We start from the raw sequence: 14,757 nt of genomic DNA, 5'->3' as shown, positions 1-14,757 counted from the left end.
TCGCTAAGAAGAAGAGTGATGGGGAACCTGACTAGCATCCCAGTGCAAAGAGTGTTGCAATGAGTCTTGCTGACCTGATATGTCCAGCTGAGAAGAATGACTTCATTGAGATGTGCCTTAGAAGTCGCAGGGCGTATTATGTTGTGAAGAGATCTGAGAAGAGCGAGGCGAAGAGCCTTGAGTGATGTGCTTGGAAATATGAGGATCATCTTCGGAAGGTTGCCAAGTTGTCTGTTTTACTCTCGCCATTGGGTTATACCTTTTCAAGAAGTCTTCCTCACTGAACAAATATAAAGTGGAGTGATGGAAAATCTTTTTCACCCTTTCCAAGAACTCCTGGGGTGTACGCTCACTTACTGGGTTTGATCAACAGGACCTAGACATTTGCAACAAAGAAAAAATAAAGAGTAAAGTTAATAAGTGAGCATAATGAAGCCAATAGTTGGGGGCATACCCATGAACTAAGGAGCAAAAATGAAGAAATCAAGATAAAAAGTCTATATAGAGGGTTGGCCCAGTGAGGCTATGCCTAGGCCGACCACCCTGAGTCCCTAAGATTACAAAGCATGAAAGACAGGGCATAGGTGATCGACATACCACCTTAGGCTAACCATCCCAGGGATGCAAACCTCAGAAAAATGACAGGGGACTAAAGTTCAAGTCTTCAGTAAATTGTACAGTACAAGGAACATCCCGAAAGAGATCAGGAAAGGAAGAGAAATTTTTTTTAGGGTCCCAAGTGGTTAGCTTATGCTTGGGCCAACCACCCTGGATCACTGGAAGTCGCCCAAGGGTATGGTGGTCGGCCCATGAGGTACACATTGCTCGGCCTATGGTGGTATGTAAACTTGGAAATCGCCAGGAGCCTAAGGAAACCTTAGGGTAGTCGGCCCAAACCCTAATCCCTAGGCCTAGAAATCGCATAAGGCAAGGAAAATGCAAGGGAAGCCCTAGAGGAACTCGGCCCATGGAAACTCTAGGGGTGGTCGGCCTATGAGGAAATGGACATCCCTGGAAATTGCATAAGGCAAGGGAAGGGAAGCCCTAGAGTACTCGGCCCATGAAACCCTAGGGGTGGTTGCCCCAAGAGGGAATGGACATCCCTGGAAATCGCCTATGTTAGGGTTTGGAATCCTAGAAATCGCCAGGCTAATAATCTCAAAGAAGTGGTCGGCCTAGGGTTTTGCATCCCTGGAAATTGCTTATCCTAGGGTTTCACAAACCTAAAATCGCATGTGCTAGGGTTTGTAACCCTTGAAATCGTCCAGGCTAAGGAATTTCACAGAGAAATTGTAACTTGATTCAAACAAGTAAATTATTTTGGAACAAAATAAAACAAAACAAAAAGATTCAGACAGATTCCTCAAAGATTCAAAGTATTTCTTCTAAATCTAAGCACATTTAAATTAAATGTTGTAAGGATTAGGAGAAAGTATTTACTCAAATAAAGATCTGAGTTTGATGAAGAATTGGAGAAATCAGGCTTGGAGACTCCTATGGGCGAGGCGCACAGGGCACGGAAGTGAGAAGTGAGGCCCTACTTAAAGCCTCTCAGGCTAATCATATATTTTTAGGAATTCAAATTTCCTTGAAAAATATCTGGTATTTTTAGGAATTCAAATTCCTTAAAAAATGTCTTATATTTTTAGGAATTAAAATTCGTTGAAAAATATTTTGTATTTTTATGAATTAATATCCTTTAAAAATATTTTGTATTTTTAGGACTTCAAATTTCCTTGAAAAATTTACTAGATTTTTAGAAAATTAATTTTTCTTGAAAAATATAGTTATTTTTAGGAATTACCAATTATCCTTGAAAAAATCGTGCTGAGCAAATGATTGATAGTTGATAAAAGTACTATGTAATTTCCCGAGGGACTTTGCTATTAAAGCACTGCTACGATATGTTTCTTGGGCCAGATCAAGTTTACCGTAATGTTGAATACATTACAATAAAATTGGGGGGCAAATGTTATCCCTCAAAATCCATGGATGATGTGGCGAATGAGAAAGCGACATGTGGCATCACAAATTAGGGAAAAACGATGAGGTATTGAAAAAAGACCACTGAGCAAAAAAGATAGGTCCAACTTCTATAGGGAAGTCGACGAGGCCTAAACCCCCTAGGGATGGTTGGCCTGGCCCTAGCCCCTAGGGGTGGTCAGCCTGACCCCAGCTCCTAGGGGTGGTTGGCCTGAGATGTTCAAAAATACCCTATGGGTGGTCGGCAAGGACCTAACCCCTAGGGTTGGTCGGCCTAGCCCTAACCCCTAGGGGTGGTCAATCTAACCCCAATAAGAACCCCTCGGGGTGGTTGACCCACCCTATCCTCCATAGGGTGGTCAGCCTACACTCCCGAAAATGGGTAAAACTCACACTCGTTCAAACGAAGATCAGCAGGCCTAGCACCTAGAAGGTCATCAGACCTAGCACCTAGAAGATCAGCAGGCCTAGCAACCAGAGGGTCATCAGGCCTAACACCTAAACTCTAAAGGGTTGTCGGGCCTAGAACCTAAGTCTCATAGACTAACCGAGACCTAGCATTTTCCCGGAGGTTTCAATCGTGCATTATCTACCACAGTCCAGAGAAACAACGAGAAGACCCATGATCTCATAATCATGGGGAGGTGGACACGTATCTCCACTACCTAATAATCGTGTACCAAACCACGATCCCAGTATTACCGATCATGTAACAGCCCCTGGGTACTATAAATAAAGGACCTAGGGCTTCGTTATAAGGGATCATTTTTTTTTGGAATTTTTGGGATCGGAGGAATATTTTGGGGAGAAACTCTGGGCAAATTAGCAACGACTGAATACTTTTGTTCATCCGTGTAATTGTATATCGAGTGATTCAATACTAAAAGCTAAGTGGATTAGGTTATTACTGTTCATCATAACAAGGTTGAACCACTATAAAATTTATGTGTGTTTGTTTAAGATATTTGTACTCTGTCGTTTATTATATTTATTTCATTCAAAAGGTGTCGTATACTGTACATACGACCGTTGGCCAATTTCATAGGTCAATAGTTATAGCATAACTAAAAGAGTTATTAAATGTTGTTTAATTGTATGTGATAATATTGAGCTTGATAAATGTGAATTATTTGTTAAATCTAAAATGGTTAAGAAACGTTATCCTAGTGTTGAAAGAGAAACTAAGTTGTTAGATTTGGTACATAGTGACTTATAAGAATTACATGGAATAATAACTAGAGATGGACATAGATATTTTATTACTTTTATTGATAATTGTTCTAGGTTCACATATGTTTACTTGATTAAGAATAAGGACGAAACCTTTTAGCATGTTTAAAATCTATAAAGTCGAGGTTCAAAATCAATTTGAAAAGAAAATCAAAGAAATAATAAGTGATAGGGACGGTGAATACTTTTCCAATGAATTCAACTTATTTTGTGAAATTCATGGTATAATAAATGAATGTACATCCCCTTATACACCCCAACAAAATGGTATAGGGGAAGAAAGAATAGAGCATTTGTAGAAATGATAAACACTATGCTTTTACATGCAAATTTGAGTTTTTCATTACTGGAAGAAGCCTTGTTACCCCCTTGTCATTATCTAAACTGGATTCCTCTAAAGAAGAATCAAATTTTACCATATGAGATATGGAATGGAAATATTCCCAATCTATGGTATCTCAAAGTGCGGGGGTGCCTTGCTTATTGCAAGAGCACGAAACCTAGAAGGACCAAGTTGGATCCTATGGCAACAAAGTTTGTATTTGTAGGCTATGCCTATAGACTATTAGACTTGGAGTCTAACATCATAATTGAATCAAGAAAGGTTAAGTTCTTTGAGAACTTGCTGTATATGTTGGGTTTTATGCCCTTATATAACCACATTAATCATGTAACACATTTTATTATCAATAAAGAAATAGAAATCATTTTGTCTATTAATTGCATTGCTTGCTTGTTTTATTACATGATTATTTGCTTAATGCAAACATTTTAAAAATCCCCAACATATGAATAGTTAAATTTATACTGACTAGGTTACAGTGGATTATAAATGTCATTATATGTTTAAAAAGAATTAGTCCTAAGATTAAATCAGTGCACATGATTTTCACTGAATTGTTAATCTACGATATGATCTACTTACGCACTAGGTGTAATGTCTTGCCATTACAATAGCTAAGTGGATAAGATCGAATGTATTTTGTTATATTGGAATAGGACCGACACTAATTATTGATAGATAAATAAGTATCATTATTATCTAATCTAATCAGAGTCACAACGTTGATCATAGGTCAAGTTGATCTAAATTGTGTGTGATAATATTTCAATTAATTATATTATGTGAGTATTTTGATTTCTTTGTTAAAGGCTTACCCTACCACATAGCCTATAATTACATCTTGGAGGTTCATTAGTGTAATTGAATGAGAGTATGTATCATATATATGAAGTCTATAACTTCTATATAAGAAGTGAAAAGATGACTTCCTTAATAACTTAGTCCAAGGGGTTAATGATTGAGCACTCATATTTGTGATTAAGTTCATAGATTTATCATTTATAAGGGATATAGTGGGAGTTAAGGATAAAATACTGATGAGGGGTAAAACAGTAATCTACACCCAGCTCATTAGCAAGTCATCGATAGAGAATTGACCGACGGTAGTAATTATAATAATGGATAACGACTTTATACAATTAATATTGTTCTATGAATTCAAGAGTTCAATTATGAGTCTGACTTTATACAAGGAATTAATAAATTGTAAGATAATTTATTTAATAAATACACCCACGAAAATTTATTAAAGCTTGTATTCATGGATCCATGGTCCCCATGTCGTCTCTTATTAAATCAAGTTTAATAGTCCCAAACAATTGATTTAACTATCAATTAACTTGGTCAATTTAATTGAAATTGACATGTATTAAGAATTTGGGGTTGAAAGAGAGTCTTTTTGGCAAATTTATTAATGTTGAAAAATTGGTGTCAATATAAATAAATAATATTAAATCAAGTTTCAAATTATAATTAGTTAATTTGAATAAGGATTTAATTATTTGTTTAATTAATTAGTTATTAGACAAATAAATAATATGTGTTTTGAATTTGGCCCAATTGGAATTTAAATTCAGGACAAAGAGATTGGTCCCGAATAATTATGTTTAATTTTAGTTTATTGTTTTAGTTAATTTAATTTAAAAAAAAGTCAATTTATGTAACGCCCTGGATAGCCAAGACCGCTACACTGTGTACTTATAAAGGTGCAGGACTTGCTAATCAAGTCATTTAGTGAAAAACGTGATACAGAAACCACTAATGAACTAGGGTTAAAAGGTTTTGGTCTCAAAAGGGTACCTTTCATATAACTAAACATTTTTACACATGGGATCCCAAAAAAGAATAGTATTCAAAAGTCAGTTTACAAAATTTCCAAAGTTTAAACGACCATTAGCCACTCTAAGGCAAAACAGACGTTTCTGGTTCTCCTGTTCTTGTCTCCCTCTCAACTGTGGCTGCTGAGCAGCTGATCATGTACATTCTGCTCTCAGAGCTCTCCGAATCAGGGCTGATCAAGTTTCCCTTGCCTTTACCTGCACCACGAAGCACCGTGAGCCAAGGCCCAACAAGAAAACATATCATACTACCTAACAAGAAATAATAACATTTGGATAACCCCTTTAAGCACGTTCATACACTTAACATACCACAGTAATCACAAAGCATGAAGATACAACCAAAGAATCAGCTAATCATCACTTAGCTATACAGCATAACAATCCACCAATCAATAATAACAAACAAATCACATAATAATCAGGGTCGACGCCTTAGGTCGCACCCTCTGTTTATCCCACTGACTCTGGCTCGCTTAAACCGAGCTCAGTGCATAATAAGTTGTTCTCAGCTACCAGTGGCCGAGCCACGCCCTGTATGCTAGTGTAAACTTTGGCACCCTTAGGCCGTTGGTTTACTATTTACATGGCATAATACCATCCTTTCAAAGCATACAAAATAGAGAACCCTTAGTCCCATCATAAATCCACAACTGGGTGCAGTTTGCTTACCTTTAGTTCCCAAGTGTACTGACTACGAGCGATGCCTCTTGAGCACGATCCGATTCCCAAGCCCTAGCTTAGTACCTAGTCACAACCAAGATAAGGGATACCATCAATAATCGTAAAAGGGCTTCTAGATAAAGTTCTAGTCTCCGGAACATTGAATTCCACCAAACACGGTAGTAGATTCAATCCCGAGCACCCTAGGTAAAATTCCCATGCTTAAAGTCCCCAAATCCCCAAATCCCTTAAGGGTCGCAGCTCAAGCCACCCATGCCACGGCATAGCCCCCAAACAGAGCCCATCTCGGCTCAAAACCAGACACGGGCTGCGACCCTACCTAGACTATGCCGCGACCCGCCCTCCATCTCCCACATCCATCAGCTTCAGAGGGCCGCGGCTCACCAAGAACTATGCCGCGGCCCGACCCCTTCGAACCCAGAAAAACCACCATTTTTGACTCATAAACCTCACTCAAAACCATCCAAAACTATCCCAATTCCACAACTCAATTATCCCAAAACTTCTCACATGATTCCAGCAACACAACCCAGCTGAAACCTAGTCTAGAAACTCACATACTCAAAAACATCAAAAACAGTCATGCAAACTCCTAATTTAAGCTCTAAATTATGAATTGAAGCTTACCTTCTTTGATGAACCAACTTCCTTAACAATCTCTGAGCTAAAACCCAAGCTTTCAAGCCTCAATTCTGCCCTTCAACACCAAAGTTCATAAACACTTCAAAACCCAGCTATAACATAGAATTTTAATCACCATGCTTCAAGCTTATATCTTACCTTAGCTCTTGGCTGAATCCTTAGCTGAACACTGGACTAATCCTTCCAAACTCCAGCCCAATCCACTGAATTTCCTAGCTAAAATCCTCAAGTTCTAGCAGTTTTCCTTTGAGAGAGAAAGGGAGAAAGAGGGAGGGTCGGTTCCCTATGTTCTACTGTGTTCTAAGTCTTTTTACTTTGTCTATCCTTAGATAATTAAGTTAATCCCAAGGCTCGGGGTATCGGAAATGTCCCCGAGGGAAAAATGGTAAAATTCCCCAGTATTCCCACCTAGACTTCCTAACCTCAAATATATCTCCAATTATTTATTTCCATAACCCGATAACCTAAATAACCATCCAATACTTAAAATACCCCTTGACTAACCTGAAGTCAAGTACTAAGCCCCGTTGTGACTTTCCCACTAGCTAGCTCCCTAGGATCGCCTCAAGTTGCATGCTGCTCATTTACCCACATAATAATGTGGTTCTCATAATTATAGCATATAATCACATTAACATTTACATAACCATACAAGCATGCTTATCATATAATCATGCATTAAATCAATAAATTCACATATAAACCAATTATGCCCTTTCGGAACACTAATCAAGGCCCTTAATCCATATTAGTGATTTTGGGTTGTTACAATTTAGTTGCCTATATAAGGAATGTGATGTTTAGGGTTTTCAGGTGGTGTTTTCATTTTATTCTTTTGGTAAGTGAAAGAAAAAGAAAACCTAGACTCTCCTCTTCTTGCTTGACTGCCAATCAGACTCTTTCTCCCTCTAGAATTTTGTCTCATGTGTTGAGAACATGCCTGCACTATGGTAGACTTGTTTTAGAGACATTCTTGGAAGACTTTGGTATCGTTTGAAGTAGTTTAGATTATTGACTATTCCTAGCATTCAAAATGACAAAAACTTCCAAGAATTTTATGTTGTTCTGCTACATACTTCGTAAGTATTTTATGTTGTTTTATTTTTTTACAAGTTTATTCATATGTGAGCATGTTTTGGTGTTTTCTATTTTATATTATGTACATGAATCTAGAAAAATACTTAAGATCCTATAATATAATGACAACAAACCTTAAGAATCTATCTCAATGGAAGGAATTCAAGAGGAGATATCTTCAACGGCTATAGAGCAACCATTATTGCCTAGAAGAAGTCAAAGGCTTAAAGAGGTAGGGTCAAAAGACAAGTGCTAAGAAGTGGAAACACTTTACTTAGTAGAGGGTAATCACATAGGAGACACCTGGAGGTATCCAATGGTACTTCTAGTAGAGGATGATCCCAAAAACTTCCAAGAAGTTATGTCCTTAAGAGACTCCATTTTTTTTGGAAGAAGACAATAAATGATTAGATTGATTCAATTATATCCAACCACACTTAGGAAATTGTTGGTCTACCACAACGATCACAACCAATAGGGTGTAAGTGGGTATTTCGAAGAAAATACCATACCAATGGGATCATCCAAATCTTTAAAGCAAGGTTGGTGGCTAAAGGATTTAGACAAAAGGAAGGCATAGACTATTTTGATACCTATGTTGTAACGACCCAACTTAAAACCAATTAATTTATTAAATACTCCATATTTAAGTAAATTAATGTTTACATGAATCTTTTTAAGAAAACAAAACTTTTACTGATGAAGCTCTTTTAAAAGCAACATAAACTAAACAACTTTTACAGAACATGCAACTCGAGATCTCGTCTTTTAAAATGAATCATCTTTTACATGCATAACATAACTAAACAAATTGTTTTAAGAATCAAGATGAAAAACCATAGTTTAACGACTTTTAAAGAAAAACAATGCATAATTAGGCAACCCTTTAACCCCAAGTCAACAAATCATGACATGCACACATCTAACTGAGCTTGCTCCAAGTCATCGCCTCATCAACTACGATTTTGCCCATACCTACAACACAGAGTACCTGTGAGCTAACACTCAACAAGAAGAGCTATGTAGATCATAACCCCAAAGCCAAACATAAAACATATACTAGCTCAAACTATCACAACTGAAATCATATACTGCTCATTAACAATACCCTCACCTTATAGAGTTCCTATACATATCATATTGTAACTTTACAAAGTCATAGCTTAATATAGTACAATCATAATGCATGTTACCGTTTCGTTTGGACCATTTACCAATGTCTTTCTTGCCATTTTAACCACAAACATACCACCCTTGCAACGACCCAATGCCCTTGAGACAACCCAATGCCCTTGCGATAACCCCTTGGATCCTACCACATGCCAAGTAAAAATAATACGTATCCTCCATAACATTTCCACGTATATCAACGTGAACATGCATCAATACAAAAAAGTATGCTATATTCATAACCATCATAACATATATGACAAAGTATAATCATAAACATAACATGAACAATCATAACCATTAGATCACACATCAAGACATTTGTGAACTCAAATGCACACCTTGTATTACAATGATGACTCTTCTTACCTCAAGTCCAGCAGTGGCACAATCACCTCCCTTCACGTGCCTTGCCGAGTCCTAAATTCAAATATGCGACATGTATCCTTTAGAGAATCATAACTTTAACCAAAGGTCATGAACCAAATCTTACACTTTCTAAGACTCAATCAACCTTAAAGTGTCCTTAGCGAGGTCCTAAAATTCCTAAAAATGTCCCCCAAAAAGTCAAGGAGGAAGTTTCCAACAAACCCCACTTAAAACACCACAAAATGGCTTTAAAATTCCCAAAATATGTCTTTTTCTTTGTCGAGTGCCTAAGTGCTCATATCGAGCGCCTGAGACTCGAGGACCATGGATCTATAATACTAAGCTTCAATAAACCATACTATTAGTTAAAATCTTTAATTAAATAATATTATTTGTTAATTCCATTATTACTCCACTACAAATATGGAATTGCACTCTTAGTAATTATAGAATTATATTTATGGAGTTATTTCTTGTAGTCCATTGATAAAAATCAATAAATGTAGTTTTGTCCTCCATTTATTGGTTCGTCAATTAGAGTTGGTCAAAATTTGTTGTTTTACCCTTCTACCTCTTATTCGTCAGTTACCATTAATTCACTACTGAATAATTAATCTATAATCATATTATAGATTTGAGTTCAATAACTATTGAGTTCCAAAATTATCCCTTAAAGCAACCAATATTCGATCCGTTAGAAAATCTTGGATTCCCTTATTATAAAATCATGTTCCCAACCATTCAAGTTATTGAATCTCCACAACTAAAGTCACTAGCCTCATTATATTAAGAGATCTTAACGAATGAATCAAAAGACCCAATAGACATGAATAGGAGTTCATGACTACATAGGATTTAGACTGATCTACAATTGATCATCATCTTATATATGCATTTAATTTTCATGGAGAACAGTGATTTTATATAAAGAAAGTGTTGTACCCCAAAAAAATACGAGTTGAATTACTCAGCACGGGGTATAACTAACAGACAAGTGTATGAAGAAAAATTACATATGAAGAGTATCTTGTTAACTCTAGAGTGTTCATCTTGAGCTTGCTCGACAGCCTATGACAACTAGAGTCTCCAGATCGCCTCTTACAGTAACAACTTTGTTCGAGGTAATCGTTCGGACCGCACTCGTGAAATTCTAAAAATGACCCACGTCAGTTTGTATTGGTCAACAACACCCACCTCGAGGAGTGTGTTCAACTCACGGTAGCCTAACTATGACACATAGTGAAGGATCCCAATAGACTCAGAGATTCCTTATACGCCTGATAAATGCCCGGACTTTATTATGTATTTATTACCCGATATAACTAGTATAGAATTAATAAGCAATGATGTATTTATGTAAATGGGAAGTTACCCGAATTTGTAAGTTACCATATTAATTGAAGATTACCCAAAACTGTCCATGATGATCTCCTATAAATACAAGCGAAATGGATAGAAAAAGGGATCGACTTTCTGTATGCCAAAACTCTATAGAAATTGTCATAAAAATTGCTTCAAGAGTCCAAAAAAAATCAATAAGAGTGACTCGTGGACTAGGTGGAATTTAACCACTGAACCACGTAAAATCGTGTGAGTACTTTGTGTTCTTGTATTTGGTCATTTCTTTGTATTCGGTTTATTGAAAAGCCTAGTCTCTCTATTGTCGAATTTCTAAATCCCTTGTTGTTGAAAAATTGTGTCAAAAAATTGGTGCTTTCATTGAGAGCGCATTAGGCTTGAATTCTAACACAAGTTTCAACCCAACAATCATTATTGTTGAACAACCTGATGATCAGGGATATCACCATGTCCATCCCCACTGGAGAAGGTACATCCGCACAACGTCACCCTGGAAAACAACATATGGACCAGAACGATGTTGGAAGTTCGGCCTCACGCCCACCAAATCCCAATCCTGGATACCTGACCACCATTGAAATGGAGAATGCTCAAGTGAGGAGACACCTTGCCCAGGCTAATATGAAAATTGAGGAGATTTTAAGTCGATCATCCCATCCTGCAACCGATGCTAACATCAAAACAAGGCAAAGTGGGTCCCACAAGAATAATTAACTTAACGTCAATCGTTCTATCTGAACTACGACAATGAGTCCCATACCTTTTGAACGAAGTCTGCGAAATACTCAACCTGCCAATCCTCATAGGAATAATCGACCAAACATCAGCCGTTCTGTCTGAACTGAGACCCCAAGTTTCGTACCTTCTGAATGGATTCCACGAAATACTTGACCTGCCAATCCTTGTAGGAATAATAATTCAACTCACACTCCCAGGAATCAACCTGGCCAGAGAGGGTGAGATGAAGCCGGCTCAAGGAGAGGAGACATTACAGAAAATCCTCCTATGCTTCGACCAACAGCTCAGGCACGAAGGAATGGATCTGCACCACCTCCAACTCGGGAAATCGAAGTAGATCAAGAGTGAGCTATTCTAGTGTGTCCTGATGGGACAAGGATAACCTCACAAATAAGGCATCCTCCATCGCCAATTGGAAATCCAATGCCACCTTGCCCACAGAGGAATCCTCCAGCTCAAGGGGACAGCAAGAGGCATCCTGCCCCTTTAGAAGACGCTTATTTCCCGCTATCTTGCACCAATAATCTAGATCCTCGACCCCAACCACAAGCTATAAGCTTCGCGAATGAGAGCTATTGGACAAAGAGCCAGCGCAGAGGTAGGTCCGGGAATGCTCATAATCCAAATTTCCACAAGCACGAGAGTGATCTAAGGAATCAGTTAAGCTCTGCATGAAATCTTGGCTCCAACCTACAATCTGACTTGCGTGATCATCTAAACACACAAAGTGGACATCTGGCTCGCCACGATGATTTGAGTTATACTTAGACCAGGGGAGATCCATTTATTGTACGCAACAATGAGAATGTCACACCTAATCGAGCTCAAGCTTAGAGGGATAATAACCCGACTAACACGTACAATAGGATGGGAGCATGTAACAACCTCCCAAACAACCTAGATACCAAGGATCCAACCCTCGAGTGGCTGGCCTTAATGGAGGAGCAGATGAAAAGACTAATTTCTGGAAAGAACATTGATGGCTATGATTCTGATGAGGAGCACGAGCCTTTTGCTCCCCATATTGCGACAACTCCATATCCTATTGGCTTCAAGATGCCGACCATGCCCACGTATAATGGAACCATTGATCCGTCCAATCACCTATGGAGCTTCAACAAGCTGATGATGGCCCAGAATGTAAAAGTCGACCTAAAGTGTATTATGTTCCCTGCAACATTGGCTGGACCAGCCAAATTGTGGTTCAATTAATATAAAAAACATTCAATCTCCTCCTAGAAAAGCTGTCCTCCGAGATGAAGAGATAATCTCGGGCTGCGAAAAAGACCCAAATAGAAGTCGATTCATTAGCTAACATCAAGTATCAGCCCGATGAATCCCTGAAGGCATATCTCAACTGATTAACAAATGCAGCGACCGGAGCTAGAAATGCTTATGATAGCTCTAAGCTCATGGATATGAGGACGGGAATTACCGTAGGGGGAGATTTGTGGAAGGAGCTCCAGAGAAAAGGGGTAAATAGTGTAGATGAATTCTTGGCTCGAGCTCAAGAATTGATAAACTTAGAAGAAGCGGAATATGTTGTTGCAGGAACCAACCAAACCCCCATTCATCCCGGTGGAGCAGTAACGGATGCTGCAACTGTGTCTCAGCCCGCTACTCAAAATAGCCAGTCGGGGGGCAATAAACAAGGGAATGGTGAGGGCGACCAGGGTGAGTCTAAAACGAATAATCCTGGGGAGAAGTATGCTTCCATTTACACAACTTATACTAATCTAACAGATATGCGAGAACGTATCTTCTTAGAAAATTCTACTTGCCTTCCATGGAAGAAGCCCGAGCCCATGAAACATCAAAAGGCGAAGAGAGATCCAGCTCAGTTCTATCGGTATCACAGTGACATCGGCCACAACACTGACGATTGTCATAAAATAAAAGATGAGATCAAGACTTTCATCTAGGCTGGACCGTTAGCCCAATACGCTCGAAACGGGGTAGCTCCTAATCAACCGGTGGGGCAGAACCCTCAACCATCTCAAGCAAACCAGGCCAACCCTTAACCAGCTCAAGGAAATTAGATCATCCCTCCTCCTGTTGAAGGGGGGGAGATAGCCACTATTGCTGAAGGGAATCATTTGGTAGGTAATTGCTAGAGAGGTGGAAGAACCTCAAGAAGAAGGAAATAAGGTCGTCCAACCAGAGGTCATCGATCCAAGATTAGGAGAAGATAGATCTGAGCTCCAAGCATTAGAGGAGCTTGAGGAAATCATTATTGACCCAGAGATACCTTCGAGGTTAGTAAAAATTGGAAGAAATCTTGGAAATAAAAGAAGAGGGAATTGGTCGAGTGTTTGAGAAGGAACCTGGACATCTTTTCCTGGTCACACAAAGAAATGGTAGGAATCAATCCAAGTGTAATGATGCACACCTTAAACCTGGGCAGAAATTTTCCTGCGACAGTGCAAAAATGAAGGCCTTTAGGAAAAGAACAAGGAGAAGCTCTAGAAGAAGAAATAGCTCGCCTATACAAATGTGTGTTCATAAAGGATGCAAAATACCCTACCTAGATCGCTAACCCTGTTTTGATCCCAAAACCAAACGGAAAGTGTAACGCCTTGGATAACCAAGACCGTTACACTGTGTGTTTAAAATAGTGTAGGACTTGCTAATCAAGTCATTTAAATGAAAATGTGATCCTAAAGTCATAGACAGGTTAGGTTTAAAAGATTTTGGTCATAAACAGATAATTTTCATTAAAATAAATGTTTAGTACATGGGATCCCAAAACAGGGTTTAAAGGACATATTTACAAATTTTCCAAAAGTTATATATAATCAAGGCCACTCTAATGGAAAAATTCGCATTTTAGGTTTTCGTCCCTGTACAATCCCTCGACCGTGGCGGACGAGCAGCTGACAATGTACACCTCTCTCGCAGAGCTCCCCAACTCATGGTTGAACCATCTTACCCTTGCATTTACCTGCACCACGTAGCACTCGTGATCCGAGGCCCAGCAAGAAAACCATAATATCATAGCATAATCAATAACGATAATCAAATAATTCATAAGACATTAACCAGATATTCAGTAGGCCATAGCATTCACATAATCAGTGATAACAATCAACAAATCAAAAATCTATCATCCAGGTATTCAACATGCCATAAACATCAGATTAACAACAGTAAAAATATCATACAATACTCAAGGTTGACACCCTTAGGCCGCACCCTCTGTTTAACCCACTGTCTCCGACTCACTTAGACCGAGCCCAGTGTTTAACCCACTAACTCTGGCTCACTTAGGCCAAGCTCAGTAATTACTAACCTCAGCTACTAGTGGCCGAGCTGCGTCCTGTGCGC

This window comes from Humulus lupulus, chromosome 8, assembly GCF_963169125.1.
Source record: "Humulus lupulus chromosome 8, drHumLupu1.1, whole genome shotgun sequence".
NCBI lineage: Eukaryota > Viridiplantae > Streptophyta > Magnoliopsida > Rosales > Cannabaceae > Humulus > Humulus lupulus.
The sequence above is the reverse complement of the archived record's forward strand: the minus strand, read 5'-3'. Positions refer to the sequence as shown.